The sequence below is a fragment of the Phoca vitulina genome, unplaced genomic scaffold, assembly GCF_004348235.1.
Source record: "Phoca vitulina isolate PV1807 unplaced genomic scaffold, GSC_HSeal_1.0 scaffold28, whole genome shotgun sequence".
Classification (NCBI taxonomy): domain Eukaryota; kingdom Metazoa; phylum Chordata; class Mammalia; order Carnivora; family Phocidae; genus Phoca; species Phoca vitulina.
In genome coordinates, this window is record NW_022589731.1 from 5,268,393 (window position 1) to 5,284,537 (window position 16,145).

General features: G+C 41.2%; 1 protein-coding gene across 5 annotated transcripts in view; it reads right to left on the reverse strand.

Annotated features, from left to right (window-relative positions):
• SORCS1 (sortilin related VPS10 domain containing receptor 1) overlaps positions 1-16,145 on the reverse strand; it is a 502,288-nt gene that overhangs the window by 216,066 nt on the left and 270,077 nt on the right. The window lies entirely within an intron of this gene.

Sequence of the window (16,145 nt, forward strand, 5' to 3'; positions counted from 1 at the left end):
CCCTCCCAGACTAAAAGTCTCCTCCAAGTTCCTGGGCATGAGAAATGAAGCCTGGCGGGGGGCTTGGCACAATACAGAAGGTGCCAGGGATGGAGGAACTTAGTCTTCCCTTGACTGATCTGCTCTGCGGGCAGGCTGCCCTTTGGAGAAGACAGCGGGACCCGATCCACACTGGTCTCCCAGGAAGGCCCTCTTGTGCCAGGATTCCCCTCCCAGCCCTGTTCAGTTCCACTTGTCACCGCAGGAACTTGAAAGACATGACAGCCAAACTGCAAAATGGAGATGAGTGACAGCTAAGCTTTGGCAAGGCTGGGGCAGAGGAAGGCTGAGCTGCTGAGTACAAAGGACTGGAAAGGGGGCATCTGGTGGTATCTAAACCATTTATTCTTCCATTCATTTTACAGCCTTCATAGACTCTCCTTCAGTATGAACAAGAATTCCAGAATCTGTATGGGAGGCCAATATGTGCATCTGGCTCTGGATTAAAGTGAGGGAACCCAGTCGTGCATTTGTATCTGTCTCTTTTTCCAACTCACATTGGTCCTTTTCTTCCTTAATTTTTTATTTCACTGATCTCGTGTTTGTAGGTACGGAAGGGGAGGCCTCAGAGACATGAAGTAAAAAGTACTCATGTTCACGACCATCTTTCTTTTGGGAGCTGGGGTGGGTTCAAGTTCAGTGACAGGTGAGAGTTCACACTGCCATGCTTCCTTAAAACTACACTTTCATTGGTCCAAACTCAAAGCAATGAAACCCCCTCCTGTCATTCATCTTGCAGACAATGGCACGTGTTCGAATTTATTCCCAAATCTGCTTTTCAAAATATAGCTGCCATTTTTTTTTAAATGTTCCTCTCTCCTGGGCTCTAGGAACAGCAGCTTTTATCTAGGCAGCCTCTGTGGGCGCCTGTGTTTCATACCAACACAGAGCCACTTGCTGGGCAAAGGAATGAAGTCAGAACCCTGGAATAATGGAGCGGAACTCTCAACAAGTAAAATTTCAAGAAGTCCCCGCACCCCCCGACCTAAACAAATATCTCTGAAACACTGTTACAGTAGCCTCCCCACAGCTCTGCAAAGTTAAATTGCTAGTAAGCAGCTCTATGCACTAAAGTGACTAAGAATTATTTATCCCAGCCCCTATTTACTTCATTCTTAGCTGGAAGAGCAGAAGGGCAACCCGCTGCCTGTGCCTTGTGCTTTCCTAACTTCCTACTAAAGATTCTTAAACCCGTGTCCTTGAATCTCAAAACTGCCCTGAGTGTGTCTACACGCTCTGGACCTTTATCTCACCCAGCCATCAAATGCAAAGACAACTCTAACAGTTGTCTTTCTGTGAGGGGAATGATGAATCCAGTTTTAATTGTCAAAAGGACACATGGTGAGAAACAGTCTAATTTCACATAAAATCTTCCATCGTCCAGCAGAGGGCGGCTGGTTCCAAACACATAACTTAAATATACTTGTGTCACCAACGCCAAGAACTGTACCCACTTATTTTACTTTTATAGAGGAAAATGAAACCAAGAGAGCCACTGAAAAATGATACCTTACTGTTAGTGCAGCTCTTCCCTGTTGGACAAAGTGTGGCCCGAGGTCTGTGTGCAGCAGTTACAGGGAGATGGAGAGGCGGGATCTGCCGGTTAACACGTGGGTTCTCAGAGCTTCTGACCCAGAATCTACATTTCAACAATCTCCCTAGATGATCCTACATCTAATATATGTGGAGGCTTAGGAACCTTAGTACTAATTTGGCCACTTCATTCCACTAATTCCTGAAAGGCAGGTGGATGTATTTTTAAGGATTTTCGCATATATCAGGTAACAGACAGTAAAACATTCAAGCTACAGCATTCTTCTATAAATGGCTAAAAACCAGAACTACTGTTACTGCTCACTTCCTTGAGCAGATGCTATTGTCCCCCATGCCCTCTTACAGGAAATAACTGTGGCTCTAGGGAGACTATACTCTTTAGTACATAGGGAGGGTGAATATTAACTAAGAAGCTCAGGAAAATCTGTAGACACGCTGCCAAATCTATGTGCAGTTACCAGCTACATGACCTGGACAACTTTTTTTTTTTTTTGAGAGAGAGAGAGCACCCGTGAGTGGGGGAGGGGGAGAAGGGGCAGAGAGAGAGAGAGGGAGAGATAATCCCAAGCAGCTCCATGCCCAATGCAGAGCCTGATGCAGGGCTTGATCTCATGACCCTGAGATCATGCCTGAGCCAAAATCAAGAGTTAGATGCTTAAGCAACTGAGCCACCCAGGTGCCCCTGGACAACTCACTTTTTTACACTTACCTTTCTCAAAGTTAAAATGGAGTTTATGGTGCTTTCCCTGCTGATTTCAGAGTTTTGTTCTGTTTGTTCTGTTTCTGCATCAACTATCCTCATACATGGCAATGTTCTCAGTACATTTCATCTACGCGTATCTTACAGCTTAGTTTATTGTATTCACTGATTTGAGGAGCAGGAAGCCTACTGTTCTATTACTTCTTTGACAAGTGTGAGAGTCTGGGTTACTCCAAATACTTCTTAGCTCAAGAGGCAAAGGAAGATTTTGGGTTCCAATTCAGGTCTCGTTGAAATAACTTCCTTTCTAATACTTCTTTTGCATCTCTCCCTTTTATAATGTTCATACTTTCTTTTATTTTTTTTTATTTTATTTCATTTTTTTTAAAGATTTTATTCATTTATTTGACAGAGAGAGGCACAGCGAGAGAGGGAACACAAGCAGGGGGAGTGGGAGAGGGAGAAGCAGGCTTCCCACTGAGCAGGGAGCCCGACGCAGGGCTCGATCCCAGGACCCTGGGATCATGACCTGAGCCGAAGGCAGATGCTTAATGACTGAGCCACCCAGGCGCCCCCATACTTTCTTTTATACATTTGATATAGAAAAAAATGAAAAAACAAGTTGGGGGGGGCAGTCCGGAAGTTTATATACTTGGGCCCAGGTGTCAAATCTTAACAGGGTATTTTTTTTTTCTTCTTTTTTTTGGCACTGCTGTTACAGAGGAAATTGCTTAGAAGAAGAGGATATCTAAGGAATTGAGAGGGAGTAGTAGCCTCTGCAGAAAAAGCTGGTGTCTAGAGATTTAATGGTGGTATATTTCAAACTTTAAATGCAATGATGGAGTCACAAGATCTAATCAGAGCCCATGATTATAGCTGCACAAGGGGAAGAACAAGTCCATTGCAGTGTGTACAGGCAATGATGTCAGAACCACTTCTCGGGTGGGATTTCTCCAGGGAGCACCCTCCAGGACAATGGGGTCGACTTCTCAGTAGATCCTTGCACCAAACATTGGCTAGTTGTTTTGCTCCTCAGGTCACCGGCCACAGGTGTGATGGCAGGAGAAGTGTGTTTCTGATATGCATTCCCTCTCATGGAAAATAACAACCCAGGGTTCATAAAAAGACATCGCGAGTCAACAGAGGGAGCCTACTGGGCCCCTGGGAGAGGTCAGAGCCAGCACAAGGAAGAGTGCCAGTCACAGGCGGCATTTCAGAGTGCAAAGGCACTATGAGGGTTACTCTGTCCATCCTCCTGCCAGAGCAAATCTAGCCTGATTCAACTGGGGTTAAAAGGAAGTTTCCTTGGGACTGTATATATGGAGTCCTTTTCAGATTTCTAAAAGTATCAGGTTTATCCTGTAAAGCTGCCAAGCCTATTATCATGAAATGATAAGCAGGAAGCCGAATGATTTTATACAAGCTGACTTCAAATGTGACATATGGTTTGCCTTTACATTTTCCCTGTGCTTTGCATTTTATCTGAGATTATATAATTCATATTTCAAACGTGAAATTTATTAAAGGTCTACAGAGGAATCAGCACTTAGTCTCAAGGATACTATCACAAAGTAACCTCCCAGACAAGACAACTGGGGCAATATTTAGGGAATGGTGAACTATGATGGAAGGAACACAGACAAGAAATGCAAAGACCTGGGTTCTAGTTAAAGACCACCAGTTATTAACAAGGTCTCAGGTACAAAATATTATAACTTCTCCTCCCCACCCATTGTTTCTGTAGGCATGCCATGATTACACACACACATACACATTTTTGTAATCATTTTGAAAATACATTCTGTGTGAAATATATAAGGTGGTCTTGTTACTCTCTCTTACTCTCTCACATAAACAAGCTTTGGAAAGCAAGAGAGACAAAGAGAGAGAGACTATGGAAGGAAGGGGAAAAGGCAGGGTGGGAGGAGTAAGGGAAATGAAAGTAGAAACAAACTAAGCAGTTGTAGATAGGTAATATCCAATCTCAACACACTCTCCCCCACATATTTATTTAAGAGTTCTTCGTAAATTCCCGAGTTGGGTTTGTATAGGAGGAACATAATGAACCATGGATGAAAGTTTGTATTTGTAATAAATGGAGCCAAATGGTTTGGGTTTGATAATCTTCTGGGCTTTGTCATATGAGCTTAAGCAGGTTTCATTGGTTTCCGGGTAATGGAATGCTGACATGGATCTCCAGGGAGCCAGGTGGCTTCCTGCTCGCCGCGTTACCCTCCCAGGCTCTACCAAGGCTGCGGGGTGGGAAAGGCGAAATGTTGGTGGCTCTTGGGAAATTTTAAGCCCTCATACCAAGTATAATCTTCACAAGTGTATAAAATTTCAAATAGTAAAGAGAGGAGAAAAGGGGGAGCATAATACAACTCTAGGAACCCGATCAAAGAATTGCATTCTCTCACTCTGGTTCACACTAGCAGTGCAGGGGACAAGGTGGGAGGGAGAGGCTATTTGCACAAGTGAGGACGGTGCTTTCCATCGAGCTTTAACTTGCTTAGCTCTGGAATTTTAAACTAAACAGGGAAAGGCAAATTTCAAGCTCCATTTACTTTAAGCAAATCGGGACTTTTTGTCTCAATCTGAGTATAGAGACCTTGTTCTTGGGCCACTTGTCCCTATGTTTACACTATAGCCATTTTCTACTAAAATAACTGGGTCACTAGAATTTGTCTTCAAACACCATTAAAATGTCAGCATCATCATACCCCCAGGGCACAGAGGGTGGGGAGATACAGGAATCGAACGACTTGCAAAGAAGGTGATACACCTCTGAATACAAGGCCACGTTTGTTTCCCCAAACTAGCACATCTTAATTTGCTGGTCGGCCAGAAATAGCAATCTTTTTATGATGAGCATCTGTGATCTCATACAAACTACTTCCAGCACTAAACACCCTGATCTAAAAATCCATTACAGAAAGGAACTTAAGTTTGCCTAAAAGCCTACCATCCTCGCATTGTGCGGGTAACACATACAATGTGACATGTAGAGAGAGGGCTTGGCGCCTGGCTTCCCCCAAGCTGGGACTTTGGTCTCTGTCAGCTTGCCATGGAGCAGGCCCAGCCATGCTTCGGGCAGAACGGCCCTGCAATTTGCCACAAATCACCACCACAGAGTGACTGGAGAACTCTGCTGATACGTGAATGTGGAATAAACCTGTAGGCAGTATCCCGAGTTTTGCTTAATTATACTATTTATTTAAGGTTTTCATTTGTGTTGACACAAAATGCAATTAACTGAAAACTGTCAACGGACAACTGAAAAGTTGTCCACTCTGATGGTCTGCTTCTTTTTCTTCCCAGAAGCACGCATTTCCATTTGTAGGTCACTCTCTTGTTTGGGGAACAAAAATAAGAAGATGGCACTAAAAAGAAGGCATCCTACCAGTTACACTGGGCAGTGAGCCAGAATTACAGGAAGCACTGCAGGGGTGAAGAGCAATAGATTTTAATTGGTGCCTAGGGGTAAAGGTCAGCTCTCTTGGAACAATGGGCATCTATGGTGGTAACTGACTGAGTCCTCGGTGGGAGTTTGTAAATGTCAGTAACACACTTCCAAATGGAAGCACAAAGGGCTTGGGCCCAAGGAACAAAGACAGCGTTAGCCAGCGGAGAAAATACGTAAATCTGCTGGCTAAATAAGGCATTAATAAAGCGTAAGGGGCAGAGACCCACAAACATACCACATAACATAAATTCAAATTAAAGTAGACTGCTTTCAATACAGACAAGTGCCTTCCTATGATCCAACATCTTTTTCCTCAGCTCAAGTTCATTTTTCGTTTTTGTTTTTCCTCTGGAATTCAAACACTACAATTACTTAGGTCAAGCGGGATGGGTTTAGCTCCTGAAGCTACATCCATCCTAGTGAAATTTGTGTTTGGTCAATGAGAGAGCATCAGCATTGGCTAAGAAGCTGTAGCCGTTTTCTCTCTCAGGAGAATGTGGATCCCTTTGAGAAAGTAGCAGTAGGGGAAACAATGAATTGCTAGTCATTGGAATACCAGACGCCCCCCCACACCCTCTGCAAATGCTACACTGTTTCTCTTGTCGCTGCTTTGACTCTATACTTCTCATTCTGTGTGTCATCCCTGATATTCACCTATTGCCCTAATAATCTGGGCTCTCTCCTAAGCATTCAATAAATTTAAAGAAACTATATTTTCATAATCAACAATTAGGATAAGCAAAGGAGACTTTAAGGAGCGCTTTTAGAATGCAAAAGAGTAAGATGTGTAATATATATTATCAAATTATTAAGATTTCAGGAAATGAAAGGTGTAGTACCTGCACCAGGGTAAACCTACGCTCATCTCTATCTACCTACCTCTCTCTTCAATTTCCATTTTTGCAGACAGCGCCCTGTTTTATGTGTGTTTGTATCTCTACCACCTCGCACTAAATAATGTTGGTTCAACTAAATTATATTTTTCTGTTGTGAATGTCATGACCCTGTGTCGTACCAGTCTGCTTCATTGAGCAATTTAAGCCCCTCTCATGCTGTTTTCCTGACTATCCAGACTACATTCCTCTCTAAACTCTTAGAACCTTTGTCATTTGTACCATGCAATCCATCATCTTCTGTCTTGCACTGTTCTTTAATTGTATCCCCGCAGCAGGATGGTAAACTCCAGAAGGGCAATGTAAGGTTCACACTTTTTTTTTTTTAAACAGTCACCGATGAGCTTTCAAAGAACTGGGCACAAGCCAAGTGTTCAATAAAATGCGTCAATTGACTTCTTAAAATTGTACCTCCAAATCTCATCAGTAGTTCTGAATGACCAGTAGTTAAGACAAATGCTGACTATATCAATATCAATCAACTGTAATAAGGTAACATTTACTTTTATTAATTAAATCTTAATGTCACACTGCCCACTTACTGATTTCATAAGCAAGACAGAAAAAAAGTTTATAACAATCGAAAAGACACTGTGTTACTATTTTAGAATTATAATGCAAATGGGTCATGAAGGCATTTTTGGGGGTCTAACTAGCACAGCCAGATATAAATGAAAATTAGCATGTTTTAAGAGTCAAAGTAGGCACATGCTTATTCATTTAATATTTGCAAATCAATCAAAGTTATGTATGCACTGTGGTCTATGAGCACTGGTTTCTCACTACACATACACTGAAAGACAGTTTTCATCTTCTTTTTCCCTTCTCCTTTGACAAATATTTGCTTCTCTATGAAGCCTTCGTTGAATCCCCAAAGATAGAGTTCTATGTACACAGCTGTTATGATACATAAGTTCTATACTGTAGTTGACTGTTTTATACATTCATCTCCTCTACCAGACTGCGCAATCCTTAAAAGAAAGGACAATGTCTTATATTTTTATTCTACTTCCTAGTTCTTAAAAAGATCTGGCACAAAACAGACATTTAATAATTTTGGTTGGGTTGACAAATGACAGCACACGGCAATGCCAAGTCATCGGAAAGAGATACTAGTGGTAACAATGAGACTAACATTTATCTAATGCTTGCTATGTGTCAGGCACTGTTCTTTGCTTGTTTTGATTCTTTTCATAACTACCTTATGATATCGACACAATCATTCTATTTATTTTGGACATGAGGAAACCGTATCATGAAGAGGTTAATAACACACAAACCAACAAATAAAACCTGTCTAAAGGCATACAACTAGTATGTGGCTTGGCTGGAATTTAAAGCCAGGCAGACTGGCTCCAGGGTCCATTATATGAACCACTACACCACAACTAATGACTCCACCAGGCAAAAATGCACAATGACCACCTTCAAATGACAAAGTGTAGCTCCACAGTGACTGCAAATGGGTGCGAGCTGGTACACCTGACAAGTGCAGAAATTACAAGGTGTACACGTAAATAGAATGGAGCCATACACAGAGGGTTGGGGAGTAGCTAGGAGAGATGGCATTAAAAGGACAAAAGTTCATTAAGTTGCAGGCAGCAGCAGTGATATTTGAATCTGCTGCTGGGGAGCTGGGGAGCCTTGATCGAGACCTGCTACGCCCCCACACTTGAGTCATAATTGTGTTTTCCTTTCTGGCAAAACCAATTTCGGCCACAGCCATCAACATCCTTTACCCCTCTGAAAGCACCGAGGAAGAACAGAGAGATAAGGGTAAATTGTACTCCCTCTGAAAGCCCTAATAAGTTCCCGGTAAATGAGCTCTCCTCTCACTGAGAGATCTCAAGAGATTCTTAAACTATTGTAGAAAATATTTTTGATTTTATTAGTATTTTTTTTCTACCTTATGCGCTCACCATGCTCTTTGCATTAGCTTTCTCTCATCATCACTTTTGTTACTTAAAATGCTTTGTAGTAATCTCTGCCATCTTCTCTCTTGGCTTAGTGTCTGTGCCCTTTCCTCCTGTACCCCTTCTTCTCTTATCTGTGAGAGACTGTGTATTCAGGTGTTTTGCTTTTCTCCATTCTTTATTTTTTGGACTCATCCAGCTCATCCTCTTCTCCACTACAAGCATGCTCATTCCTGGGTGGCAGATGCTGTCAATCAAGGCAATACTTAGTATTCTAGTCCCCAGACACACACACACACACACACAGCCCCAAGCAGCCAGAAGAAGAGATTTCTCTTCCCAGTCTCCAAAATGTATATTCCATAGTGCAAGCCTTTTCACCCATGAAGATCTAAGCCCATCTTATTGCCTACAAATGACAGTATTTTGTTCTGGAAAAGTTATTTTAAGTAGCTGACTTGGAAGGTTATGGAATGAGAAGTATGTTAGCAGTTAGGGACCCAGTAAACTGGGAGGTAGGTGCCTCGAGGAACAGAGGGACAAAACCATCAAAAGAAGATTCGGTCAGGAGAAAGGTCAGGTCAGAAGAAGGAATGTTTACATGGAAGCGATTTAGCCCCTGAGGCTGGTGGTATTCTCTTAATTTCTCCGGTGGGGGAGGGGGGGTGGTTTTATTAAAGATTCATCGACATTGACTTTGTTTTTCCTGACAGCACCAAGAGAAAGCTTGAGGCAGATCTGATATATTGGAGAGAAACATTCCCACCCTAGTAAATATGGCAATTTCCTGTGGCGGCCAGCATTCACTCCATCCATCCTGAGAGCGGCTCAGGCTATTCACTAGAAACAAATGTTCTAGATACAGTATGTCAAACACCGGATGATGGAAACCTCTGAGAAGCCACAGGGAGTATGCTGGAAGCAAACAGACCAGAATGTTGAAAAGACCTCCAACCATTTTCCACAGCAGAGCATAACTTGGAACCAACCTGAAATAATGCATTTGACCTTCATAAAAGGGTAATGGATGGGCATTTAACACTAGGCCAGCCAGACTTCAGAGAATACAAGTTCTAATAAGGACAGATGATGAGGCAAAAATAAATTAAAAAATAGGCAGGTAGATAACTAAATTAAAAAAAAAAAAAAAAAAAACCGCTCCCCAAAGAAGTTTGAGCAGGTAGTCAATTGTGCATATGTGAAGAATGATCAGCCTCTGATTCAGGCTTCATTTCCTTTTTGAAAACTTCTGTTCACCCAGCCAGAGAGGTAACCTACCTTTTCAGACCCAGTCAGTGGTATAAGAAACATGCAGTTTCTGGACCAGTCTTACTTCATAATATTTGGAGACCAACTCAGACTATATTTATCCTGATTAGCTTCATTTGTTAAAAAAGAATAAAACCAAAAGGCAGGGTTCTAAATTTGTTCCCATTTTGATAAATATCATCTGATGTCAACCAGAAAGCATTGTCTATACTTAGAAAAAGTTGATCTGTGAATCTATCACCTTTCTACCTACCCATTTGTCTAGCTAGCTACGTGCATATTTTTTAAACATAATTGTGACTAATAAACTCTGAATTTTTTTTTTTAAGATTTTATTTATTTATTTGAGAGAGAGAGAATGAGAGACAGAGAGCATGAGAGGGAGGAGGGTCAGAGGGAGAAGCAGACTCCCTGCTGAGCAGGGAGCTCGATGCGGGACTCGATCCCGGGACTCCAGGATCATGACCTGAGCCGAAGGCAGTCGCTTAACCAACTGAGCCACCCAGGCGCCCAATAAACTCTGAATTTTAAGAGCAACATCCTGTAAAGTTGATCTTCATACAGATACAACTTTTTAATCAGCAATTCACGATTAATATTTAATGTATTAGATGCTGACATATGATAGACACAACATCTTACAAATGAGGAATGGCAAATTTGTAATGTTAATTATGCAAGAAGTTTCTTTCCAACAAAAAAGTACTTAGCACTACTTAACACCACATGGAATAAAGCTGTAATTTACTACTTAACTGGATCAGTTCTGGGAAACTTGGTATATTATAAACCTGCTATTTTTTTTTCCCTTAGACACAGATGAGATTCAATAAAAATCAACTAGGTACCTACTATGCTAACATCATGTGCTAAATTCGAAGTTTGTGGTTTTATTCACATTTATTTATGCAAGAATGTTATCACAGGTGCTTTGATTTATATAAAATTGAACAAGGTACATGGTTGTTCCAGGTATAGTTTAGTATACAGAGGGAGGATGGCCTAGCTCAGTATTTTTCCCCAACGGTGTTCCATGGAGCCCAGAAGTCCCAGAGGGCTCTCCAGGACCACCCTGAGGTAGTGACGGGGTGTGCTAGTGGGCCTTGCTCCTGGCACTTTGCCCGTTTCAAACAGAGCACTTTGCACTTACTAATCGGCAGCTTGTTTGAAACCCAATGGTTTGGATGACTGTTGGAAAATTACCTAGAGGAAAAAAATGTACGTGCAGCATGTTTTTTTGGATTTGATTTTCTTTTTGAATGCTCGAAAAGAGAACAGAACAGAGCCTGATGGACTGAACCAGTATCCACACTCAACCGTACCCAAGAAGGATCAAAGGAGATGATCTCTCCCTTTAGCCATCATTGCCCAGGTTAAGTGTAGGGAAGTTTGGAAAATAGCACTTCCACTATGTCTCAGAGTTCATGCACTTCTTTATGAATGAAATAGATGTTATTTTTAAAAGATAAGAGGCAAATGCATGATCTTGTGTACAAAGGGACAGATGAAAGAGTTAGGGTGGAATGAGCAACTGCGGAGTATCTGCCAAGGGAAATGTCATGTACCCCCTTTGATGTATTATACAATACACTAGTTCCCCTTGGCCTCGCCAGATAATGTCGAGTGAGTGCTATGCAAAGTCCTGGCATTTTAAATATTAATCATGCTCCTTTTGGCTAGAAAAGATAAAATTATACATTTTGGCCTAGAAATGACTAAAATCTATAGGGATTTTTACTATCCTTATTTATTCACTTGAAAGAATTAATTTCATAATTAGAGAAAATAAATGAGTCAAAGCTGGTGTTACAATGTACTTTGCTTTTCAATTTGCAGCCTAGGAGCCCCACACTCAACCAAGCTCTGGTGAAATCCTCAGCCATGTGCTGGAGACCTACCCCCTAGACACTGTGCTCAGCCCGTTACAGCATAGGAAGCTGAAGAAGGTGCTTTATCCCCTCTGGGGCCTCTCATTCTAAATGGGGCATTAGACAGGGTCAAAACTGACTCATCAGGAGTGAGAGAAAAGTGCTAGAAACAAGAAGTAGATGCCTGGAAAATTGGAGGGAGTGAGAATATCTGACTAATGGAATTGATTACATTTTGTGGAATAGAGGGCATTTGAGGTTCACGTTAAAGGTCTAATGATCTCAGCTTTTCTTTCACCAGTTGCCTGTAACCTCAGGCAAGTCACTAAACTCTAAGGACTCAGGTGCCTTATCTGTTAAATGAAAAAGCAGAATCTGAATACCTCTGACATCTTTTAGGTTCTGATTCAATGATTCTATATCTTTTAGGTTCTGATTCAATGATTCCGTATTTTTCCTAAGAGAAGTTGGCAGATGCTATCAACAATACCTTTTTTCTGTCCCCAAAAGTCACCTGCATGAAATATATATATATATATATATTTCCTCTCCCGAGGAAATGACAAGAGGAATTAAGCATGGCCTGGATATAAAGGGAAGAGGCAAAGAGTCAATAATCAAACGCTTATTTAGAAAGTGCCATATACGGTAAGGTAATTAAAACCTAAACATCTGGAGAAAATGCAAACAGTGTTTAATGCTGGCATGTACCGAGGGACCTGCAAAAATGATCAATGCGTCTGAGGAGCTGGGGGCCTATTTATAGGATGAAAGTCTTGGAAGGCTCTCTCAGCAGAAATAGTATTAATTAAGTGGTGATAACACAGAAAGGAGAAGAAACTGGGGTATAGAGGCGCACAGGAAATATAAAGAGCAAATACTCTCTAGGGTTCTTCTTTGCTGAGAACACAATGCATGGAGGGTACAAGGATGTAACAGTGAAATGAAGTGGATGCTCCAAGTTTAAAAACAAAACGCTTTTTTCTTCTTTTCTCCCCCAGTGTATTCCACTTGGGATTTTGTATTCTTTAATCCTTGAAGATGTTATAGCACACCTCGTGAAGAGACAGCAGCTAAGGTTGATTGGGGGTGAGAGGAAACGTATTGCTGACAGATACACTCAGAGTATCAAGAAGTTTTCTTTTTAGGCAGAATACAAATAAACTCAGTGAGAATTTAAGATTGAGACTAAGATTTCAGCACTGATTTTGTTTTTCTTTGTTACATTTGTATTAGTTCTTTCCATCACGATCCTCCACATCCCAGCTGCTCATTCCAGGTGCACGTTAAATCATCCTTTCTCACAGAAGATTGTATGTATGTAGCCAATAAAGCACTGCTGACGCCAACGAGCCTTGGGATTTATCATGGACTGGGTTGAGGAGTGGTCTCCTTTGGAGACATGGTGACAGATAGCTACCCTGCCTCTCCTCTGGGGCGAGGATTGACTTATGCTTGTTCTTGGGGGCCTACCTCATCTATCAGAGGCCAGGTGCAGGGCTCTGCTGAAAGAGGGTATGCATGAGCTAGGATAATCCTGGGAGTAGGCTTTCTATGTCTCTTAGTCAAGATTTCCTAGACTGACCTACAATGAGATTACAGTTTTTACTGTAACAGATGCATCCAAGGAAAGCTGCTGTCATTTACAGCAGGCTTGCGAAGAAACAGCCAATGGATGATCATTAATTTAAACTGTAAATAAGGGCCAGTTTTGTTCTGGACTCTGATCCCAGTAATGCCCCTAACAAGCTGTCTGCAAAGCCAGGGCATGATGCCCGCTGTTGGAAACACGTTGATTGAAGAACTGAGCTTGTCCTCACAAGCAGCTAAAAATAGCAATAAGCATGTGAAGGCAAAACAGGTTTCTGGGAAGGCAAGGCAGTTTCCCTGATGTCAGTTTTATTCCAGTTGCTCCCACTGATGTGAAAAGCAGAGAGACATATCTGATACAAAAGATGTTAACTTGCTAGATAGCACCCTAGGGACAGAAAAGAATTAATACAACCCTAGAAAGGGAGCCTGCCTTTTCACTGGAGGCTGCACAAGTCTTAGGAGAATTGCAGTGAACTTGAGTGCCTTTGTCCTGTATAATTAAGAGAGCCTGATATCTCTTTCTTTTTTCTTCTTCTTTTTTGCTTTTTCTTTCTTTCTTTCTTTTCTTTTACATAAACTCTCGATTGGTGGCAAACATACTCACACTTTAAAATGTTGTATAGGTACTATCTCTTTGGTTCAAGTAAGTCCCTTTGGGGGCGGAAAGTACATATTTCATGGTGATAAATTCACCTCATAAGTAGAAAAACTATACACAAATATACTGCTATGTCAACTTTATTGATTTTTGCACCATTGTAAAGACCTTCATCGTCCTCCAGTATTTCTTAAGTCTATCAGCATCTCAGAAAGTGACCCTGAAGGCCTCATTTATCTGTACACAAAAAGATCCCTCCGCTTAGATTCACCCATAAACACTGTGATTTAAACAGCTCAGGCCCGCCTCTGTTTCTGGAAGGCAAAAGGCCCAGAGAAAGCTGTTCTCTAATAGTCATGGACAAGGACTTCTCTTTCTGTGGAGATAGGGTCTGCCAAGCTTTAATTTTCACTAAATGCCATGGCCAGTGACTTTTCAAAGTCTTGCAGATGACTACAGACTAAGTATGCAGGGCCACTGGTGCTGGCACCCTGGCGTGAATGGGTTAGAAGATGGGGCTCCTTGCTGTGTTCCCTCTAAGCTTTCCTTCCCATCTTAGGAGCTGCTTTTGGACTTGAGAGTCTCACGTTTCAAGCTCTGCTCCTGCAAACCATCTTGGAGTCACATATTCTGCTGCTACAGAAAATCCTATGCTCACTATTCACTATTTGGCATCTTACTTTTCTTTTTTTATCATATTCCTCTCTAACACCATCAATAAAACAAAGACTATCACTAACTTAGAACAATTCTAAGAACAATTTTAAGGTCTCTTCCAGCTGTAAATTCCTTCGTTTTTGTCTCTGTCACTTTACAAATGGGAAAATGTAAATGTCTCACCCAAAGTCATCTGTTAGGTGGAAGCAGAGTCAAAGGACCTTTCAATGACAAAAAAGTCATATTGCATTTATGACTAGGACACAGGACCTTTGAGGGTGGAATGCTGACTTATTTCTCTTTGCATCCTATGATGCCTACAGATTGTTGATTTGTTAAATGAAATTTACTGAAAATGTGAAACTAGAGGAAAAAATCAATATGGAATTTAAGAATTGATTCAAAGCTAACAAACATAACTAAATCGCATTATAAAACTAAAGGGCATAAGTTCAGCTCTTCCATTTAGGACTCTAAACAGCAGGTCAAATTGTTTAAATGTAATTGCTGATGATGAGCCAGTAATTAGTCAGTAAGGGGAAGACAGGAATGCATCAGCTTGTATCTCTACATTTGTGAGGTTGACATTATCGAGCTATTCTGTCCAATACTGGGGCCCATCAGCCACAGGTGGCTATTTACATTTAAGTTAATTATCGTTAAACTAGATTTAAAATCCAGTTCTTCAGTCATATCAGCTATATTTCAAATACTCAATAGCCACAAGTGGTTAACGTCTAAGGTTTCAGAGAGCTTAAAGGAACATTTCTATCATTACAGAAAGTTCTACTAAACATTGCTATTTAGGGAGGATAATCACTACTATTACTTCTAATAATTATATGAAGAAGGAGGAGGAGGCAGATGAGAAAAAAAATAAAGTAAGAGAAAAACATTGACGAGCCTTAGCTGTTCTGTGCTAAACACTTGAAATGCCTTATTTCAGATAACAGTTACAACTTTTCACATGAGGTAGGAATTATAACGATCCCTATTTTAAATTCGATGACACTGCTTGGAGAGATTAAGTAAATCACCATAGTTATACACTTGTTAACTCGTTTAGCCGGGTTTTCACTCACGCCATCTGACATCGGAGTCTCTGCACAGCTGCTTGAAATGTTAGGGCCAGAGGGAATGTTACACTTTGCATAAGCAATTCTTAATCCTAGATGCATATAAGAAACATCTGGGGAGCCTGCTCAAGGTACAGTTACCTGAGCCCTAATCCAGAGCAAGGGGGGTGAGATGAAAGCTTGCACATTTGGGAATCATCTAGTGCTTTGGATGTGCAGCCAGAGTTAAGGAATGACCATTCAGAGATGTTCTCATCCACTTCCCAGAGTTCAGGTAACAAAATGAAATACCTACCCAAGATCACTAACAGTAACTACTGACAGATCTGAATGGAGAACCTGGATATCACTGCTACTGTCGTAAAAGAACACGACTTAGGACATACTACGGAACAACACTTTTTCCTGATGGATACTGTGATTTCATGCAATTCACACAACACTTAGAAACTGTATGTCAGAATTCAGAATCTGACAATGCAAGTTTATAAAAACTGAAGAACGGATGTAGTGACACTCTTC